The following is a 21,221-nucleotide window of genomic DNA, read 5'->3' on the forward strand; positions in this document are numbered from 1 at the left end:
TAGTCTACTACCTCATGTGACTGGCTAGTCATGGCATTAAGTTAAATAAGGCACATGGCAAACTTCTGATTTTAAGTTGATGGATTAGGCATGTATTCTAATACTGTCATCTTATATGAATTACAGGGGAAATTTTAAAAAATGAATTAAAAAACACCTAGCAACATTCAAGCATTTAAGCAAACCATCTGTTAACTGGAAAGTGGAAGAATTTTTTGAAAGGTCAACAGCAGACAGAGAACAGCAACCAGATATATATGGAGAGCTTTATTCTATAGGATGAGAAGAGCATCAAGGAGCACCAAGGACAAGTGTAGACAAAGCTGGGAGCAGCATGTGCATATGGGGCAAACATCAGACTAATTAGTTGGGGGTAGGTGTTTTAACCTATCCAGTTAGGGAGCTAAATCTGGATGAAGTCCTCCTCTTCTACCCAGAATCTCTGCATCTTGTGCAGGACAGTGATCTGTAGGTCTTCATGGAGCCACAGAGGTATTAGCACACTCTGAGGGCAAGAAGATCCAGGGAATACCAACAGCCATATGATTTTCCACTGAAGTCCCCCTTCCCCTGTGGCATGTCTTCTAACGGCCCCCTCTTCAGGAAGTGGAGAACAAACAACAGCTTCTCCTTTAATGTCTCCTAAGTGACCTGTACAAACAGAGGCAAGAGATTAATAAAACATGAGGCAAAATAAAAATAGCACATATTTAAATAAAAATAACACTTTACTTACAGGAGAGTTAGTAGGTTCAAAGAGAGGAAGACATCTTACAGAGAAAATGGAGATTAAAAATTTCACTTTGAGTATAATGTGTTTCAGATGAATGTAGAAAATATGTAAACATATGAATGTCTAGTTGAAAATTGAATATGTGGATTTAAATTTCAAGAAAGAGAACAGGGATGGACATAGGGAATTTTTTAAAATATCCATGCAGGTGGTAGATCAAAGTATTGCTGCTCATGTAGATGATAAATTATTGAATAAAACTGTCAAAGAATTTATATTAGAGAGAAATGGTAGGTCTCAGTAAAATCTGGAGTAATCCCTAGATATAACATCTGTATTTGTGTCTTATAATTTTGATCCCTTATCTTACTTTAGATTTTTCCAGAAGCAGAGCCTGAGACAAGGATTTGAGAACAAAGAGTTTATTTGGGAAGTGTACCCAGGATACACCAGCAGCAAAGTAATAATGTGTTAGGGAAGGGAGGGCTGTGTTATCAAGCAAGTACTGGTACTAGGGCTTGATCTTCCTGAGAAACTCTGGAAGATCGGGAAACTATCCATCAACTCCAATAGATAACATTTTGAGATATCACTGAACATAAATATTTTGCCAATTCATATTCAGAGATTGTCAGAGAACTCATAATTTCATGACTTGATAAACAAGGCAATAAGAAAGTAAATATACGTTTTCTAAACATTTTAATAACATTATTATTGATAATATCACTGATACATTTTCCTTCAGTATTTTGTGTGTGTGTGTATATATGTGTGTGTATATATATATATATATATATATATATGCATGCATACATGTACCTAATCATTTTCAGTCATGTTTTTGCTTTTCTACTTATATATTTTTCAAGTAGTCTCATAAGTTCATAAATACTCTTTAAAATAGTTATTAAAATCAAAATCAAAATTTTATTTTAGTTCAATAATCTGTGTACTCTATTGACCTACCTATATAACATTGTTTATTTATCCATTTCCTTTATGTCAAACATTTTGCTTCATTTTATATATTTATGTGATGGCTATATCTGAGAAGTTTATTTCATTTTCCAAGTGTTATTATAAATAGCATCACAATGAACATTTTAAATCATAGTTCTTCAAGCTTATTTCTGATTATCTCCATAAAGGTATCCCTAAAATGAGAGGTATTGGTCATTGATACAAATATTTTAAGACAGTTGATTGCAGCATATATATGTAACAGTAATATATAAAAACATCCATTGTCAGATTTTTGTAGTTCTTTAAGTCAGTGTGGTCTGCAAACATTTTTGATCATACACCTCTTAAGAAAGAAAAGTGTTGAGCAATCACAGACATTTACAATTATATACATTTCTTACTATATAAATATAGTATATGAATCAAAAATTTGTAGAAAAATAAGGAATTAATAAAAATTATATAAGAAGTTCTTATATTTTTCTCAAACACCTTTGGAATCATTTTATATTTTGTCTTTTCCATGTTTTTGATTTACAGTATTGTCATTTTTATCAATTAGGAGTCGAGTTAATTACATGAAGCATGAGAAAAATTAGCAAATAGGAATGTCAATGTTGAAGCAACTATTTATAGACTTAGTCTGATGATATTAATCATTATAAGAGAGCCTTATTTGTTAGTGTGTCACAGTTTACAATTTACTTTTACACAAAAAATCTTAAGTGATTTTCACAAGTGCCTTATAACGTGGACAGAACAGCAGGTGTTAACATCTCAATTTTGAGATTCAGGAAGCCTTAGTGTCTTTCTTGGCCATATGAACAATAATAATAATGTATCTGTTATTAATAATAAGATCTTGCAAGTGCTGAGCATTTGGTTAAAATCAGGGTTTAGAATCAGGGTACTCTGGGTCATAGAAGCAGGATGAAAAGGCCTGATATGTGTAACCATGGGATTAGGCTGGTCATGGTGAAGAACAAGGCATTTAAAGCTGGGGGTCACAGTGGACCTGGGTCAGGAGGGTGAATCCTAAGTCCAGGTGATGAGGCCTAGAGGATCAGAATCCAGGAAACAGTGAAATAGGCAATACAGAGTGAGAAACCAAGTATAGAACTTCTCTGCAGGTGACAGTGTGCGTGTGTGTGTGTGTGTGTGTGTGTGTGTGTGTGTGTGTGTTGACAGAAACCATGTAATCTCTGGGCTAGAAAACAGTTTGTTTCTCATAGAGAATCTTAGTGCCATTTCCTGGAGCCCTGAAGCCCATGGAGGGGCACAATGTCAGCCAAATGTTCACTTGTTCCTGCATCTCAAAAATCTTGATGTAACATGATTCAGAATTTATAGAGGACAGTTAGTCTATGGGCCCAACCTCCCCTTCATTGAAAGAAAGGCCTTTACTTTGAGTTGCCAAAAAACAAAATAAAATAAAATAAGAATAAAAAAATCTTTTCTGGGGAGAGTGTTAGGAAGGTACCTAGATTTTTAGTGTCCTGGAATTTGAGCAAATGTCTCTGCGTCAGATGAGTTTAATTCCCATAGTCTCTTTGGAGCAATATCCAATATATACCTTCTGAGGCAATCATCCTTTAAGATTTTTTTTTTAATTTATTTATTTAATTTATTTATTTTTGGCTGTGTTGGGTCTTTGTTGCTGTGCGCAGGCTCTCTCTAGTTGCGGCTAGTGGGGGCCACTCCTTGTTGCGGTGTGAGGGCCTCTCACTGCAGTGGCCTCCCTTGTTGCAGAGCACGGGCTCTAGGCACGCTGGCTTCAGTAGTTGTGGCTCTTGGGCTCAGTAGTTGTGGCGCATGGGCTTAGCTGCTCCGCGGCATGTGGGATCTTCCCAGACCAGGGCTCGAACGCATGTCCCCTGCATTGGCAGGCAGATTCTTAACCACTGCGCCACCAGGGAAGCCCGCAATCAACCTTTAATCAAGCTTGCCAGTGCTCTTAGGTCAGAAAGCCTGGGCCTTAAAGAAACATAAAAATATTCACAAAGAACTGTTTTCTAAAACTGATGACCACAGCAGCAAGAGAGGAGAACACAGCTATAGAACAATGCTTCCAGGGATGGGACTTTCCAGATACTTCCTGAATTGCTTGTCAAGTTTTTCAGCCACAGAAATTGTCTTTGTGCTTGATTCCATTCTTTTAATACTGTCGCTTTGTCTGTCTTGTTTTATCTTTCCCCCTTAAATATTACTTTTTTCCATTGCATGTCCATGAGGTAGTCATTTCATCTGCTATAAAGTTTGTTGTTGCCTCATCACTACATTGAAAATGCACCCTTTACCTCCCACTGCTTGAGCCAACCTACTGGGTGTACGTTTTTCACATCCTCTGAGGGGGACCGCTTCTGAAATGCAGTCATCTAGCTTTCTGATGTGACTCAGGAAGAAGGGAGAGACTGACACGGGGCATTACAGAAAGGGGCCAGTCGGAGGTGGGGAAGCTGCCAGCCGCGGGCCGGGGGCGGGGTCCCTAGGCCGAAGAGCCCTGGGAGGACCCTGGGGAGTCGGCGCTGCTCGAGGGGAGCTGCGAGGCCCGCCTCTGCCCCCCGCGGAGGGCGCAGAGACCTTTGCTGTTCAAAGAGGGGCCCGCGGCAGCCTCGGCACCACCTTATCAGAAGTGCAGAATCTCGGGCCTCTCTCCAGACCTACTGAATCAGAATCTGCGTTTGAACAAGATTCTCAGGATATCTGTGGTGATCTTGGAAGAGTCCGTTTCATAGAATCGATCTCTATGATGGGAAGCCCCAAGAGCCTTAGCGAAACTTTTTTGCCTTATGGCATAAGTGGTAACAAAGGTGCAAAGAAAGTCTCTGTAGGTGTAATTGGAAGTGGAGATTTTGCTAAATCCCTGACCATTCGACTCTTTAGATGTGGCTATCATGTGGTCATAGGAAGCAGAAATCCTAAGTTTGCTTCTGAATTTTTTCCTCGTGTAGTAGATGTCACTGACCGTGAAGATGCTCTAATGAAAGTAAATATGTCTGAGTAATATTCCATTGTATATATGTGCCACATCTTCTTTATCCATTCATCCGATGATGGACACTTGATAGGGAGGGTGGGAAGGAGGGAAACGCAAGAGGGAAGAGATATGGGAACATATGTATATGTATAACTGATTCACTTTGTTATAAAGCAGAAACTAACACACCATTGTAAAGCAATTATACTCCAATAAAGATGTTAAAAAAATAAAAATAAAAAAATAAATGTATTAGCTTGGTAAAAAAAAAAAAAAAGTAAATATAATATATGTTGCCATACATAGAGAACATTACATCTCCCTGTGGGACCTGAGACATCTGCTTATGGGTAAAATCCTTGATTGATGTGAGCAATAACATGAGGATAAACCAATACCCAGAATCCAATGCAGAATATTTGGCTTCATTATTCCTGGACTCCTTGATTGTGAAAGGATTTAATGTTGTCTCAGCTTGGGCACTTCAGTTAGGACCTGAGGATGCCAGCTGGCAGGTTTATATGTGCAGCAACAATATTCAAGCTCGACAGCAGGTTATTGAACTTGCCGGTCAGTTGAATTTAATTCCCATTGACTTGGGATCATTATCATCAGCTAGGGAGATTGAAATTTTACCCCTGCGACTGTTTCCTCTCTGGAGAAGGCCAGTGGTGGTAGCCTGGCCACGTTTTTCTTTCGTTATTCTTTTGTCAGAGGTGTGATTCATCCGTATGCTAGAAACCAGCAGAGTGACTTTTACAAGATTCCTATTGAGATTGTGAATAAAACCTTGCCTATAGTTGCCATTACTTTGCTGTCCCTGGTCTGCCTGGCAGGTCTCCTGGCAGCTGCTTATCAGCTTTATTAAGGCACCAAGTATAGGAGATTTCCACCTTGGTTGGAGGCCTGGTTACAGGTAGAAAACTGCTTGGATACTAAGCTTTTTCTTCGCTTCAGTCCATGTTGCCTACAGCCTCTGCTTACCAATGAGAAGTTCAGAGAGATACTTGTTTCTCAACATGGCTTATCAGCAGTATGGGACGTGCTTGATATTTATCTGATGCTAGTAAAATACTTGATTAGTATAATTTGTAAAACATAAGATTTAAAATAGTGTAAAATTTTACATACCTTGTAATAGAAATTTTAGTATATTTAGGGAGGGGAAAGAATTGTTCTTTAAATAATGTTTCTGCATAAGAATTATGTGGCTAATTCAAAATCATTTAGAGTAAAAGCTGCTACTATCCCTTTCTTTGCAGAATAAAAGCAGAGAAGTGAAAAAAAAAAAAAAGAGAAAGGGACCAGTCACCATAGGGTGACTATATTTTTTAACATTGCATTTTATCAAAAGAATATTTTTTCTTTCCCTTTAAGTTTTGATCAATTACAACAGCTCAGAATATCATGGGCATCTCTGCACCTCCAAAATACAATAACCTGTCAATGAATATGATGAATTAGTCATAAATCCAAGACCACAAAGTCATTATTATTCAAAAATTGACAAAGTGCATCATGTTTTGAAATAAAAGGCTGTTATAAAGCATTACTACCCTTTTACTTATCAAAGTTAAGTGGTAGTTTTAACAAGTTAGTTTCCACAAAAGCTTTAACAAGATGAATGGATTTATAACACTGTCAGCTACAACTAAGAAAAACTTGGAAATAACTGACCAAAAAAAGCCCAAGAGACTTTTATCCATTCATCCTCACCATCACAGGTACTGTCTGACAGCACATCTCGTCTCTCTGATGTTCAGTACAAGGGATTACGTATCTGACACTGGATTTTTATAGGTAAATACAAGAATTCCTTATTATAAAATGGTCTCTTGAGGAATTTATAATATTTTGGCATCACTTTCAAGAAGAAACAAGGACTCAAAAATATAAGTAACTTCAACTTATACATTCTTCCACTCTCCTGCCTCTTGCTGTAGAATTTGTAAAAACTAAAATACAGGATGCTTTTTACCCTGTTGTAGCTGTTTATACTTTACATATATGATACCACTGGGAAAAACTTTTAAAGGATCTTATGATAGTATGAAAATAGATTTCACTTATGATTCCCCCCCAAAAATTTAAATCGATTTTTACTATTTGAACAAACTCAAATAAATCTCAGTTAATGCATTTTTTTTTTGTCAAATACAGCCTTAGAAACGTTTTGATTCCAGACATTTCAAGGAATGAAAGTACATGAATTTGAATGAATTCACCATGACCAAAAACCAATAGCTATTTGTTGGTTTTATTAGTTCATTACCTAATTATTTATTAATTTTGTGCAAAATAAAGTGGTCTCATTGAACGTTTTAATGATTTTGCTGTTTGTTTATACAGTGTTAAGCATGTATAAAGTTTTCAATACATGCTAGTTATTGTCATCATAATTATACTAACCTGCATCTCTTGGACTCCTCCATTTTCAGAGAACTTTCACTATTGATACTCTGTGTCTATATGTTTTCACCCTCTCCTCCTCTACTGTTGCCACTTCATCACCATTAGTATTTAATAAAGATTAAATTTCACAGTGAAATGATTGACATTTCCGACTCAAGCGCTCGTGACTCTCCACTGGTCTTCCATCGCTGCCTCCCTGGTCACGTGGTCTTCTCTCTTCATGAGTCTGTGTCTTCTCCTCTTCTTATAGGGAGACAAGTCCTGTGGATTAAGGACCATCCTAATCAGTATAACCTCAGATTAACTTGATTACATCTGCAAAGACCCTGTTTCCAAATTAGGTCACATTCAAAGGTACTAGGAGTTAGGACTTCAGCATACCTTTTGTGGGATGAAATTCAACCCTTAATATTCTTGTTTTCATATCAGTGTTATTCTGCCTTCATAAGTTTGGAATTTTTCTTCTTCTCTATTTTATGAAAGATATGGTATATGGTTGCTATCAATTCTTCCAAACGTGTTTGAGGGAACTCAACTGTGAAAGCATATGGATCTCGAGTTTTCCTTGTAGTAATGTTTCTAACAAATTTAACTTCTTTAATTGGCAGAGGGCAATTCTGTGACAAGTGTGGTAAGTTGTGATTTTTCAAGGAGATGGTCCAATTTCTTGGCGTAGGGTTGTACATGAAAATCTTTTTATTACCTTTTATGGTCTGTGGGATGATCAGTATTGATATTCTTTCTTTCATTTCTGATGTAGGTAATTTTTACCCTCTCACTTGCTCCTTCTCTTTCTTTCACATCATCTTGTTAATGTACCTGTTCTTTGTTAATTCTACTATTAGTGTTCCACTTTCTCTTTTATTTGTGCTCTTATCACTATTATTTCCTTCTTACTAATTGTATCAGATTTAAATTACTCAACTTCCTTTTACTTTTTATGACAGATGATTTATTTCTACTCTTTTAAAATATGAGCATTTATATCTATAAGTTTCTCTCTCATCACTGCTTGAATTCTATTCCACAAATTTAGATACATTGAGATTTTAATATAATTAATTTCAAAATATTTTATAATTACCCGTGATTACTTTTTCTTAATCCATGAGTTCTTTACAAATGATTTTTAAAATTTCCAAATATATGGGACATTTCTAAATGCCTTTTATAATTAATTATTATTTTAAGACCAGTATGTTCAGAATATACTTTCTAATATTTCTGTCTTTGAAACTATTGAGACTGGTGCATATGGCTTATTTTGATGAAAAGTCTGGGTGCAGAATAAATACTCTGTAATTATTAGGTATAGCATTTTGTAAAACCAGTCAGGGTAATTGACTGACTGTTTTTATACCTTCCGAATCGTTACTGCTTTTTGTCTAGTTATCCATTCCAGAGAGGTGTTTGTCAAAATCCCCAACTCTGCTTTTGGATTTAATTCTATTGCTTTAAGTTCTGTGAGCTTTTGATTTATTTATTTTAAAAATTCTGTTATCATGTAAATCACCAGGAATTTATATCTTCCTGATATTTGAAACTTTTATCATCTTCTGTGATAGTCTTTGTCTTGAGACTTAATATTTCCACTATTTTTATAACCCTACCATTTTCTTACATTTACTGTTGTTTGATAAATCTCTTTCCATCATTTTCTTTTATTCTATGAGTGTTTTAAGTTCAAATTATGACCCTGTAGAGAGCATATGCTTCGGTCTTGTTTTGAATTCAACCTAACTTCCTCTCACTTGGAATATTTAGATCATTAATTGTAAACAAAATTAATATAAATTGTTTGACTGAGTTCTGTCTTACTATTTGCTACTTCCCCAATCCTCTCTACTGACCCTTCTTGTCCTACTGTTGGGTTCTTTCTTGAGTTATCTACTGGTTTTTGAAAAATTATTCTAGCTTATTTATTCTATTGACTTCTTACCTATACCTCTTTACACTTTTTAGTGATTTCTCTAGGGATTAAAGAATTAATCCTTGGAATATAGCCAATAATAACTTTAAATGGAGTAAAATCTATAAAAAATATTGAATCACTATATTATATCTGAAACTAATATGATATTCTAAATCAACAATACTTTAATATAAGAAATAAATTTTTTAAAATGTGCCCTTAACCTATTACAGTCCCCCTTAATCTAGTACATAAAATGTAAAAGTCTTGCTACAGATATGTACAATTAATTACCCTCATCCTTTGTGCAATAGTTTTCATGTATATTACATCTATGTACATTAAAGACAACACAACACAGGATTATATTTACAGTTTTGCATGCCCTTCATTTCTTCCTACACCTAACGTTCTATTTGGTATAATTTATCTCAAATTACCTATTTACTGTTATTTGCAGTCCAGCTCTGATGGCTGGAAACTTACTCATGTTTTATTTATCTACAGAAGGTTTTATTTTGTCTTCATATGAAGGGTAGTTTTACTAGATATGGAATTCTGGGTTAAGAGTTTGGGTTTTGTTGTTGTTGTTTTGATAAATTGGACTTCATCAATAAAGTAGCACAATATCCTGCTAGATAGATGATAAGACAAGTTACATCCTGGGAAAAATGTTGCAAACTACAATTCTACAGCAAATTGTTTATAGGATATATTAAAAACTCAACAGTTGAATGATTAGGAAATCGGCAGAATACAGATATTTCACTGAGGAGAACTGTATTTCTCAGGGTTCTCCAGAGAAATAGAAACAGTAGTATGTATATGAGAGAGAGGGGAGAGAGAGAGAGAGGGAGAGAGAGAGAGAGAGGGAATGAGAGCTATTGTAAGGAATTGTGTCGTGTGATTCTGGGGCCTGACAAGTGCAGACACAATCTGCGGGGCAGACTGGCAGGCTGGAGATCCAGGGAAGAGGTTGATATTACAACTGGGGTCCAAAGTCGTTCTGGAGGCAGAATCCTGTCTTCCTCAAGAGACCTCACTTTTTTTTAAACTTCACCGAAGTGGAAGAGGTCCATCCACATTATGAAGGGTAATTTGCTTTTTTCAAAGTCTACTGATTTAAATTTTAATCTCATGTAAAAATACCTTCAGTGTTACCTAAACTGGTCTTTGATCAAATATCTTGGTACCATGGCTTAGTCAAGTTGTTACGTAAAATTAACAATCACAAGTCTATACACATGGCAAGTAAACACTTGGAAGATATTCACCATCAGCCATTCAAAGAAATACAAATTAAAAGCACAATTAAATATAACTACACACCTTTCTTATCAGAATGGCTAATTTTTTTTTTAAGTGATACAAAATGCAGGTCAGGATGCAGAGAAATTGGATCATTTTTATATTGTACATGGGAATAGCCACTGTGGAAGACAATTGGACAGTTTCCTAAAAAAACTGAACATGTAACTGTCATATGATCTGGCCATTGCACATTTATCACAGGTAAATGAAAACTTATATTCACACAAAAATATTTCATAAATATGTATAGCACATTTATTTGTAATAGCCAAAATCTGGAATCACTTCAACAAATGAATGGGTAAACAAACTGGTAAATGCAGACCTTCAACAATCTGATACATACAAAACTCCTAATAAATCTCCATAGAATTATGCTGCATTAAAAATAATAATTCTAAATCATTACATACTGTATTATTCCATTTCTCCATAACATTTCTTGAAATGATGAAATTATAGAATGGAGAGGAGATTACAGGTTGCCAGGGCCTAAGGCGGGAGTAGGGGCAGGAGGGAAGTGAGGTGTGTATGGCTATAAAACAATAGCCACAGGGATCCTTGTCATGATGGAAATATTCTCTACCTTTTTATAGAAATGTCAGTATCCTGGTTGTAGTGTTGTATTATAGTTTTGAAAGATGTTACCTTTGGGGAAAACTGTGTCAATGGTAGGGATATCTGTGTCTTATTTCTTACAACTGCATGTGAATCTATAATTATTCCAAAATAAAATGTTTAATTAAAAATCAGTTAGGAAGACTAATGAAGGTTTGCCTTAACAGGAAATAAAATTAATTGCAAAAGCAATTTGTGAGACAGATCTATACGTATTGATATAGAAACCATGTTGTAAAACATATTAACAAATCATTTGTGCAGAATAAGAAGTAGAAACTCATGACTCTATATATTATACTTTTCATTTAAAAAAGTAACACATATGCTAATATTTTGAAAGGGCACTAGTAGTTTACACCCAAAACGATAGGGGGTGGTAACTTTAACGAGGAGAATTTTTGTGAGTAGTTCTATGTTTTGTGGTGTTGTTTTGAATAAAACAAAGTCCAAGAGATGTTACACATCTATGCCTGGTTCTTTCAGTTGTATGTGTTTTGTGTTTGGTTGGTTGGTTGATAGTTTGGGTTTTTATGTTTTGCATCTTTGTGGGCTCTCAAATGTTGATCTGTGCAGTCTCTGTTTCTGGAACAGCCAGTTTGGTCATCTGTGCCAAAGACCAATGAGTCAGATTATTTTCTTGCTTTGTCTCTTGGCTCTTATTTGCACCATGCCACTCTCATTCCTAACGTATGTTACCTTTGAGTATTGATGAGAAGGAGTGTATGTGTTGTACCTTGAGGCCACATTACCTGATGCAGATTTCCCAGGCTGCTAAGAAATCCTGAAGACACAGACTGAACTATTAATTAACTGGTACTTTGGTCTCATTGTTAGCGTTTCTCCTTGAATGGCAGAAGTTGTGCCTTTTACTTTTAAACAAAGACATTAATAAATGTATCAGTCCTAGGAGCAAATTATGATTAGACTTTTGACTCCATTTTTGATATTTTACTGCTGACATCTTTCTAGCCCCATCATTCCCTCTCTCCCTTTCATCCCGTATCTGGGAAGGCCAATAAGAAAGCTGGAGAGCTCCCTCTTTTGGTGGTGATGGGAAATTCAAACCATGAAAGTCCAGGAACCCTAACCACAGTAACCCCCCAGTCATTTGCTCAGCCTTGCTCTCTAACTCATTTTCTGACCAGCTTAGGGGCACTTTACTTTATCCATTATGTAAGGAATACACCTTTCATGCCCTCTTGGTGAGAGTGTGGGGTAATCAGTTTTGATATCTAAACCATTATTTTAGTGGGGAGTTGATCTCACTTCCATGGGGCAACCACAAGACATTTGGCACAGAGGACAGGGTTAGATTTAGACAATCTCCACCTTGACCAGAATCTTTCTGTTTTGCTCTGGGCTTGCTAACTGGTTGTGCTGTCTGATCATGAACGTGCAATGAGATGCCGCCTGCTAGTTATCTAATACATGATGCTGTGTGGCTTTGTGTTGGGCTGTGCCACATTTACTGAGCCCTACTGAGCCCCTGCTATAGATTTAACCAACAGTTGTTGAAAGCTTTTGTAATTGGCTTTTAGAGAGAAGAGTATGGGATCAGGCCCATCTTAAGACGGTCCTGGTTGAAGTGTTTTGTCCTGGACCTGTGTGTTGGGTTGACTTGTGTGGTTGGATTCAAGTATAAGTCTGACTGATGTTACGCTTAATAGGATGACTCTTACACTGTGACCATTTTTTTCTGTGACTCAACCAGGCATTGCCCCCTCCCCCCATTTTACAGAATGCTCAAGTAAAAAACGGATACCCCGGGCAATATCCAGGCCCATCAGGTATTTACTCATGAGAAAATATCTGCTAATGGACCATGGGCATGCTGAGGTCCACACTCCTAATCCTAAAAGCAGATGATTCACTAGGACCCTGTGCCTTAAATGCTTCTGCTACTGCTGCTTCTGCCTAGACCTCTGCAGCCAAAAAGGATCCTGATCCGCAGAGTTACAGGGAGAAATGCCCATAGCACAGACCCTTATACAAAGTGTCCCCTAAGTGCTTTATCCCCACTCCACTCTAATGGCCAGAGTACACCATCACCCTATTGAATAAGTGTAAAACAGACAAAACCTGGTTCTTATCAAATGTCTCAGATTATCAACATGACAAGGGTTTAATTCAAACCTGACTTAAGGTCAGAGTCATTATACTCAATAAAGCAACAACTGCAATCAAAGAGGCCTCAAACTCTGATAATACTGACTTGGGAATCTCTGGAGGGAGAAAATTATGAGAAGGGAGCTAGGACACCCACCCCCGAAGTATATCCCGTAATCACCAGGGGGGGAGAGAGGCAGAGAGAGAGAGAGAGAAGAAAAAGAAAGGAAAAATAAAAGGAAAAAAGGGAAGAAACTTTTATTTGGAATGAGGAAACAAAAAATGAAACTAGGGTCTGCAATTTTAACCAAGTAGAAATGAAAAATTCAGTAATTTTATTTTATTTATTCTTAATATCTTTATTGGGGTATAATTGCCTTACAATGTTGTGTTAGTTTCTGTTGTACAACAAAGTGAATCAGCTATACATATACATATATCCCCATATCCCCTCCCTCTTGCGTCTCCCTCCCATCCTCCCTATCCCACCCCTCTAGGTGGTCACAAAGCACCGAGCTGATCTCCCTGTGCTATGCAGCAGCTTCCCATTTATACAGTAAAACATTTCAGACCACTAGTTTGTTAGGGAGCCTTTACAATATAGATTCTGAGTTAACTTTAACATCTACTTAGATGTGGCAATTAACATAGCTCCATGGCCTTAATAGGTACTTGGTCTCAGATTGCAAGTATACCCGGAGATCCCAGTAAATTTAAACAAGGTACCACTCTACTCTTAGAGGAGCTACTAGGCAGAAAGCAGAGGACACCAGGTAAGCCTTAATCATTACAAATGTTGCCTTGTGTAAATTCTACATGGTTGTAACATCTGTTGCCCTAAAGTATCCTGCAGTGAACATGGAAGTTCTGGCCCAATAAACAATAAATTGAAATAAAATTACATCCTAGGCACTTAGAATTGGCTTAGCAAAATGGTATCACATGGAACTCCCTCTTACCCAGTAAAAATAGCCAATACAATCCAATATAAAATGAAACAAGGCCTACAGGAATTAAGTCCTATCATAGACACTTACCAAAGGAAGGGGCCATTGTGCTTATTGCTTTTCCCTTTAGCAACCCAATCTGGTCATTGCTCCATCCTGATAAAAGATGAATGGCTCCCAACAATAGATTACTACAGCTGTAAATCCATGACACCCCTTATTAAGGGTCCTATATCCAATATTATTGAAATTATTGACTTTATCTAATTAGTGACTAGAAAATAATTTGCTATTATGCATCTTCCTAATATGTTCTATGGCTTGCGTATTTCAACAGCCTCTCTTCACATTCAGTTTGCCTTCACTTTCAAAGAGACACAATATATATTTTAGCCAGCTACCCACTTCCAACAATTCTGCCATTGTACACGTGTTTTATAGGCAAGATCCTAACCACATTCAACATTCTCTCAGAACACAGATATAACATTATATTGATGTCATTCTCATCAGAAGAGATTCGTTTGACACACTCATTCTAGATATACAGTCATTCACAAAGGATCTTACACACACACACATATATGCACACACTCACTAAGAGATGAGCCATTGCCCAACACATAGTACAAGGCCCTGCCACCTCAATTAATTTCTGGACATTATATGGTCAAATGAGAGCTGCTCTCTTTGACACTGTTAAGAAACTGCTATTGACCATTTCAGCATGCGCAATGTTAAAACAAACCCAACATCTTTGGAGACTTTTTTCATTGCTGGAGGCAACATGTTGCTCATTTACAAATTTTTCCTATGCTAATTTATGCTGTTACAAATTATCCCATTTTGAATGCCCTCCTACTCACCAACAGAAGGCTCAGAATCTACCCAAATCATAGTACAAACAGGCACATGCATTAAGACCCAAGAGAGATTCCTTAACTTTAGAAATTTTAGCAATGTCTATTCAAAATTGGATTGGATTATCTGAGGGTTTTTAATTGGATTATTTAATTGGATTTTTTAATTGGATTATTTGAGGGTTTTGTTTTTTTTTCTTTTTGCTATTGAGTTGTAAGAGTTCCCTATATATATTAAATATCAATGCCTCATCAGATATATGGTTTGCAAATATGTTCTCTTATTCAGTAGATTGCCTTTCACTCTGTTGATTGGTTCCTTTGCTGTGAAGTCTTTTTAGTTTGATGTAGTCCTTTCTGTCAAATTTTGCTTTTGTTGCTTGATCAATGGAACAGAATAGAGAGACTAGAAATAAAGGAAACCCACACATATATGATCAACTGATCTTTGACAAGGTTGTCAAGAATACACAATGGAGAAAAAATAGTCTTTTCAACAAATTGTTTTGAGGAAACTGGATATTCACATGAAAAAGAATGAAACTACCATCTTACATCATACACAACAGTCAACTTAAGATGGATTAAATATTTAAACATAAGACCTGAAATTGCAAAACTCCAAAAGTTAGATATAGGGGAAAAGCTTCATGATATTGGGCTTGACAATGATTTTTTGGATATGACAAAAAGTCATAAGCAACAAAAGTAACATTAGTGTCACATGTTTTTTTAAAATTAGTTTTTATTGACATTTAGCATTTCTAGCTATATAAGATAATTGAGCATTAACCAAAAATGCTATCATAATCGACCAGTTTATATGATACAATGTTCTTTTATGAGTTGTGATGGCACACCATTTATAATTACTGTTGCTAGAATAGTCCATTATGTTCTGGTGATAAGGTGGGGTGGTAGGCAGACTAAACCTGGGGATATGTTTACTTACATGGCAGAGGGACTTTGCATATATAATTAAGTTAATGACCTAAAGATGGGGAGAGTATTTTGAATTATGCTGGTGAGCCCAATGTAATCACAAGTCTCTTTATAATAGGTCAGCAGGAGGATGAGACTAATAGAAACGGGGAGATATATTAGGATGTAGAAAAGCTGGGAAATGGATTCTCCCCTACTGCCTACAGAAGGAGCGCAGCCCTGGCAGCACCTTGTGTTGTTCTAAGTCATTCAGTTTTAAGTCACTAAGTTTGTAGTAAGCTATTTATTACAGCAGCAATAGGAAACTAATACATACGGTAAATCAAAATCATTTTGATAGACTAAGAAAATAGATCTTCCCATTCTATCAATAGCAAAACAAAAAATAAATAATGAAAGTACAATATTTGAGCGTGCGCACTTGAGTTTTTAGTTTTCTTGCTTTTATGAGAGGCTTTTCTTTGCTAAACTTCCTTTTTTCACTTGGTTTCTACTATGTTTTTGTCACTGATATTTTAGTCCTAACAGGATTTTAGTGTAGCAAATACCTTGCCTTTCCTTTAGAGATCTGACAAAGGTCACTGGGTGCTTACAGTATGCTCAAGGATTCTTCCTGCAAGTCCCTTTGCAATTACTATTCCTTCAACAAGTGAATGTTTGAGTTATTCTCTTGATTTATATCTTGCTTTGCTAAAAATATGAGAACAACACATTCTCCTTCAGGAATATAGCTTAATATTACACAGATATTACTTTTATAGCCCTAATTGCAGAGTGGTTTACTCTGTATAATTCTAGAGTTGTATCCATCACTTCTGTACTCATTGATTAAAAAAGTAAGCTTTTGTTTGGAGAAGTTAGAAACAATAATGCCGATGAACATTTTATTCTTTATGAGACAAAAACACTTTGATTATTCACTCATTCAAACAAATATTCCAGGGAAGTATAGAGATTTAATGCAAATATAATAGCAACATTTTCTCTCTTTCATGAATAAAACTTGTTTTCAGGCAAAGTCAAAGTGTTTACAGCAGCACTGTTTAGTAACAACTTAAGGCAATCAACATATGTGATTTAAAATTTTCTAGTAGTCATTTTAAAAAAGTAAAAAGGAGTGTGTAAAATAATTTTAATGATACCTTTAATTTAGCCTGGTGGGTGCAAAAAATTGTCATTTAACAACTAATCTTTAAGATAGTATCGATATATTTTACTTTTTTTCACAAAGTCTTCAATATGTGATGTGCATTTTGTACTTGGATAGCATTTCAATTTGAACTAGCCATATTTCAAGTTCTCAGAAGCAAATAAATACTGGATGACATGAGTACGTAGGAATAGCAATTTTAAAAAGGAATATTGAACTAAAATGATTTTAGTAAATATAACTAAAAGTCTAGATGTTTGAGGTATGTTAGCACTGAATTTAAAATCCTCCAAATATTTTCTTAATAGGTTTAATCCATTTTTAGCCAAGAAAGTGATGCTTCCTGTGAGGACTTCACACCATTCTCATGGCTATGTCATGTTAGAGAACATGGCACACAAGGAACCATAACACAGATTCAGTGTAATAAAAACAAAGAGTTTTCAAAAAAAAATAAAGATCAGGTAGTTTAAAAAGTAGCATTCACATAACAATGAGTTAATTGTGGCAAATATTTTGCACAGACTAATATATTGATATGTTTTTATTCAAATACCACAATTGTCTTATACTTTATTAAACATTTGGTAAGTTCAGAAACAGAGTTATTTTACGTAAAAAGAAAAAAAACGAGATAATCTTGTTATTACAATACCACTCTTCTACCACAGAGAAAAATGGGCCAAAAGAACTCTACACATTAAAGAAAGATTATTTGATTAATATTATTTGAAGATTATTTGAAAAAAACGAAAAATAAATCTGATCTGCTGCAACACAGGAAAAATCCTAGCTGTGCCACTCTTGTTTTTGACATTTTGAAATGGTTGTAAAACTTGACTACACTGTCTTGTCAAAGATGTCAAATCCATGCTATGGATATGAAGATTCCCCTTGAAATTTTTTTTTTAACATCTTTATTGGAGTATAATTGCTTTACAATGGTGTGTTAGTTTCTGCTGTATAACAAAGTGAATCAGCTATATGTATACATATATCCCCATATCCCCTCCCTCTTGCGTCTCCCTCCCACCCTCCCTATTCCACCCCTCTAGGTGGTCGCAGAGCACCAAGCTGATCTCCCTGTGCTATGCAGCTGCTTCCCGCTAGCTATCTATTTTACATTTGGTAGTATATATATGTCCATGCCACTCTCTTACTTCGTCCCAGCTTACCCTTCCCCCTCCCCGTGTCCTCAAGTCCATTCTCCAAGTCTGCATCTTTATTCCTGTCCTGACCCTAGGTTCTGCAGAACCATTTTTTGTTTTTTAGATTCCATATATATGTGTTAGCATATGGTATTTGTTTTCCTCTTTCTGATTTACTTCACTCTGTATGACAGACTCTAGGTCCATCCACCTCACTACAAATAACTCAATTTCATTTCTTTTTATGACTGAGTAATATTCCATTGCATATATATGCCACATCTTCTTTATCCATTCATCTCTCGATGAACACATTACTTCCATGTCCTGGCTATTGTAAATAGTGCTGCAGTGAACACTGTGGTACATGACTCTTTGTGAATTATGGTTTTTGATATTGATATACATTTGTTGAAAAAGTCCTTTCTAGCAAAACTCCATTTATGTGATTTATTGATTCCTATTTCATTGACACATTTTTGGCATGAATTTTTTCGTTTAAAAATAAAATTAAATCTGGTTGATTGATTCTTTATTCAATCTATGTCATATTTTACTTATAACTTCTTTTGTTATTTTTATTGGAGCCATTATTACCGCAAAAGCCAAATTTAGAGGGCAAATTTTGTCAAAAGAATTAACTCTTCAGTTTTTTAAAAACATAATATTTGGATCTTAATATGTTGTCATTTCAATTTATGTTGATTGTTACTATTAAATTATGTTTCTGAGAGAAAGTTTGTTGTTTAAATGTTATTGCACTAACTGGTCAGCAGGAGCTGATTGCTTACCAACCTTCAGCTTGTTACAGGAAAATAATACAATATAGTAATTACATTAAAAAGAGGATATGAATATATTTATAAATAAACTAAATATGTATAAATCATAACTATATAATTTATTCGTTATACTTAATAAGTATTATGCAGTATGATATAAAATAGCATTTTCTCTTTGAGTTCATAGAGACTGCATTACTAGTAAAGAATTGAGCACATAGACCACGTTATTAGTAAAGGATTTTGAGATTAGATCGTTTCTCATTCAAGAAGAACTATTACAAATACTACATTATTTCAGAAACTAAGGAAAATGCTAAAATTTTTAAGGAACCACATAGCTATTTTAGTTGTGGGAGGCCCTCAAACTGATCACTTGCAAAGCTAAAGTAAATCCAGGGAAAATGTATTAGCGTTTCCATTATTTAAAGAAGAAGATAGATAGTCTATATGTCTAAAAGAACAGTGACATAAAATTATTTTGTTAGTTCCACAGGGGTTTATTGTTATTCAATTTAGAAATAACCCTTGGGCAGTAAGGAATTGGTTTCCGTGTTTAGCATGTAAAATTTGGAAGGCAGTAAAAGAGATTTGCATCAAATTTTTTACACTTTGGAAAGTTTGCTCTCTAGTGATTTTGATAACAGAATTTTTCAAATCTTTTACACTGAAGAGTGAAAAGAAAATAGATCCTCTTCCTCTCTTTGAAAAAGTACAGATTTAATAATCATTCACATACAAAAACTCTTCTTGACTTGCACTTAAAGTGAAGAAAAACTATAGGCTTCTTCCAGAGTCTTAAAATCGGGTTAAGTTTCTTTCCTCAGTAATTTTGAAGCAGTGAGATGCTCCTGTACAATATCACTGAGGGACACTTGTAATAGGAAAAAAAAATCACTGATCTGAAGTAAGCAGCCTATGAAAGCTAGGAATCTTCTGGTGTAAGTCCCACTAGCCTATGTGCCAGAACAGACACTGCTGTACCGCTAAATTATCTTCTGTCAAGAAAAATACTGAAATATGAAGGCGCTTAGGTTTTTGTCTCAATCTTTAAGAGTTTGCTTAATGTTTAGTAGGTACAAAAATGAAAAGCATTGAACAGCAACAAAAAAGAGTTGACTCAATGCGCTGAGAGGTAGAAATAAGTATTGATCCTATTTTTTCAACAACTTATGTCAGTTTGGTATACACTATTCAAATATTTATCAAAAATACCTTTAAAAATCTATCTTATTTCCACAAAGTCAAGCATATAATTATATGTATATAGGTGTGTGTGTAAATTATATATGTATATATACATATATATAAATTGTTACAGTTTTGTTTTGTTACAGTTTTGTTTCTTTAATGATAATTGTAAAAAAACTGTGGAAAATACATTGTATACAAACATAAAGTAAAAATGTACAAGTCTTATGAAAGGAATTTTATAACAATTTGGCATTCAAGAAAATAATATGATGAAGTGAGAGAGTAACATTGACGTATATACACGACCAAATGTAAAATGTATAGCTAGTGGGAAGCTGCTGCATAGCACAAGGAGATCAACTCCATGCTTTGTGACCACCTAGAGGGATGGGATAGGGAGGGTGGGAGGGAGACGCAAGAGGGAGGGGATATGGGGGTATATGTATACATATAGCTGATTCACTTTGTTGTACAGCAGAAACTAACACAACATTGTAAAACATTCATACTCCAATAAAGATGTGAAAAAAATAATATTCTTATATTGTAAACCTCTATTATCCTTTTGTCCATAATGCAAATTACAAGGCTTTTGTTAACCTTACAATTATTAAGCTTAAATCTACACCAGTGTTGCTAAATAGGAAAATGAGGATCCGCTAACAAGCTGTGATATGATTTAAGTGAATTCCCCATTTTCTACTGTGTACTAATAAAGTGACAAATGTGATTCCAGTGTCTCTGTTATTTTGCTTGTGGAAATCCATGTCAAACCTGGATATGAAATAATTTAGTACAATCAGCTTTAAGTGCACTGCATCAATCATTTCACCCCTTGTTTCTCAAAAGAGATCTTGATCCAACATTGACTTGCTCTGGTCTTTACTTTTTCTGACATTAATATTTCCACCCAAAATTTGGGGGTATATTTTGGTTTGTTGACATGGCTATTGTTTCTCAAATAATCTTTGTGCATACTTTGTGACCAATTTTTATTACAGTTTAAATAATTGACTTACGTTTTAACAACTTGTGAAAATCAAAGTTGCCCCAGTCAAAACATTTGTTTTGCCTGCTGCCTCATTATTATTATTTTTGTTGGGATTACTTTGTTTTTTCTATTTTATGACGTTTCTTTTTTAGATATTTATGTCTTCTAG

At 35.3% G+C, this 21,221-nt stretch overlaps 1 pseudogene; it reads left to right on the top strand.

Moving 5' to 3' along the window:
- The first annotated feature begins 2,629 nt into the window (after positions 1-2,629).
- Positions 2,630-5,737, top strand: LOC118882989 (annotated as a pseudogene).
- The last annotated feature ends 15,484 nt before the right edge of the window (positions 5,738-21,221 follow it).

This window comes from Balaenoptera musculus, chromosome 1 (genome assembly GCF_009873245.2).
Source record: "Balaenoptera musculus isolate JJ_BM4_2016_0621 chromosome 1, mBalMus1.pri.v3, whole genome shotgun sequence".
Classification (NCBI taxonomy): domain Eukaryota; kingdom Metazoa; phylum Chordata; class Mammalia; order Artiodactyla; family Balaenopteridae; genus Balaenoptera; species Balaenoptera musculus.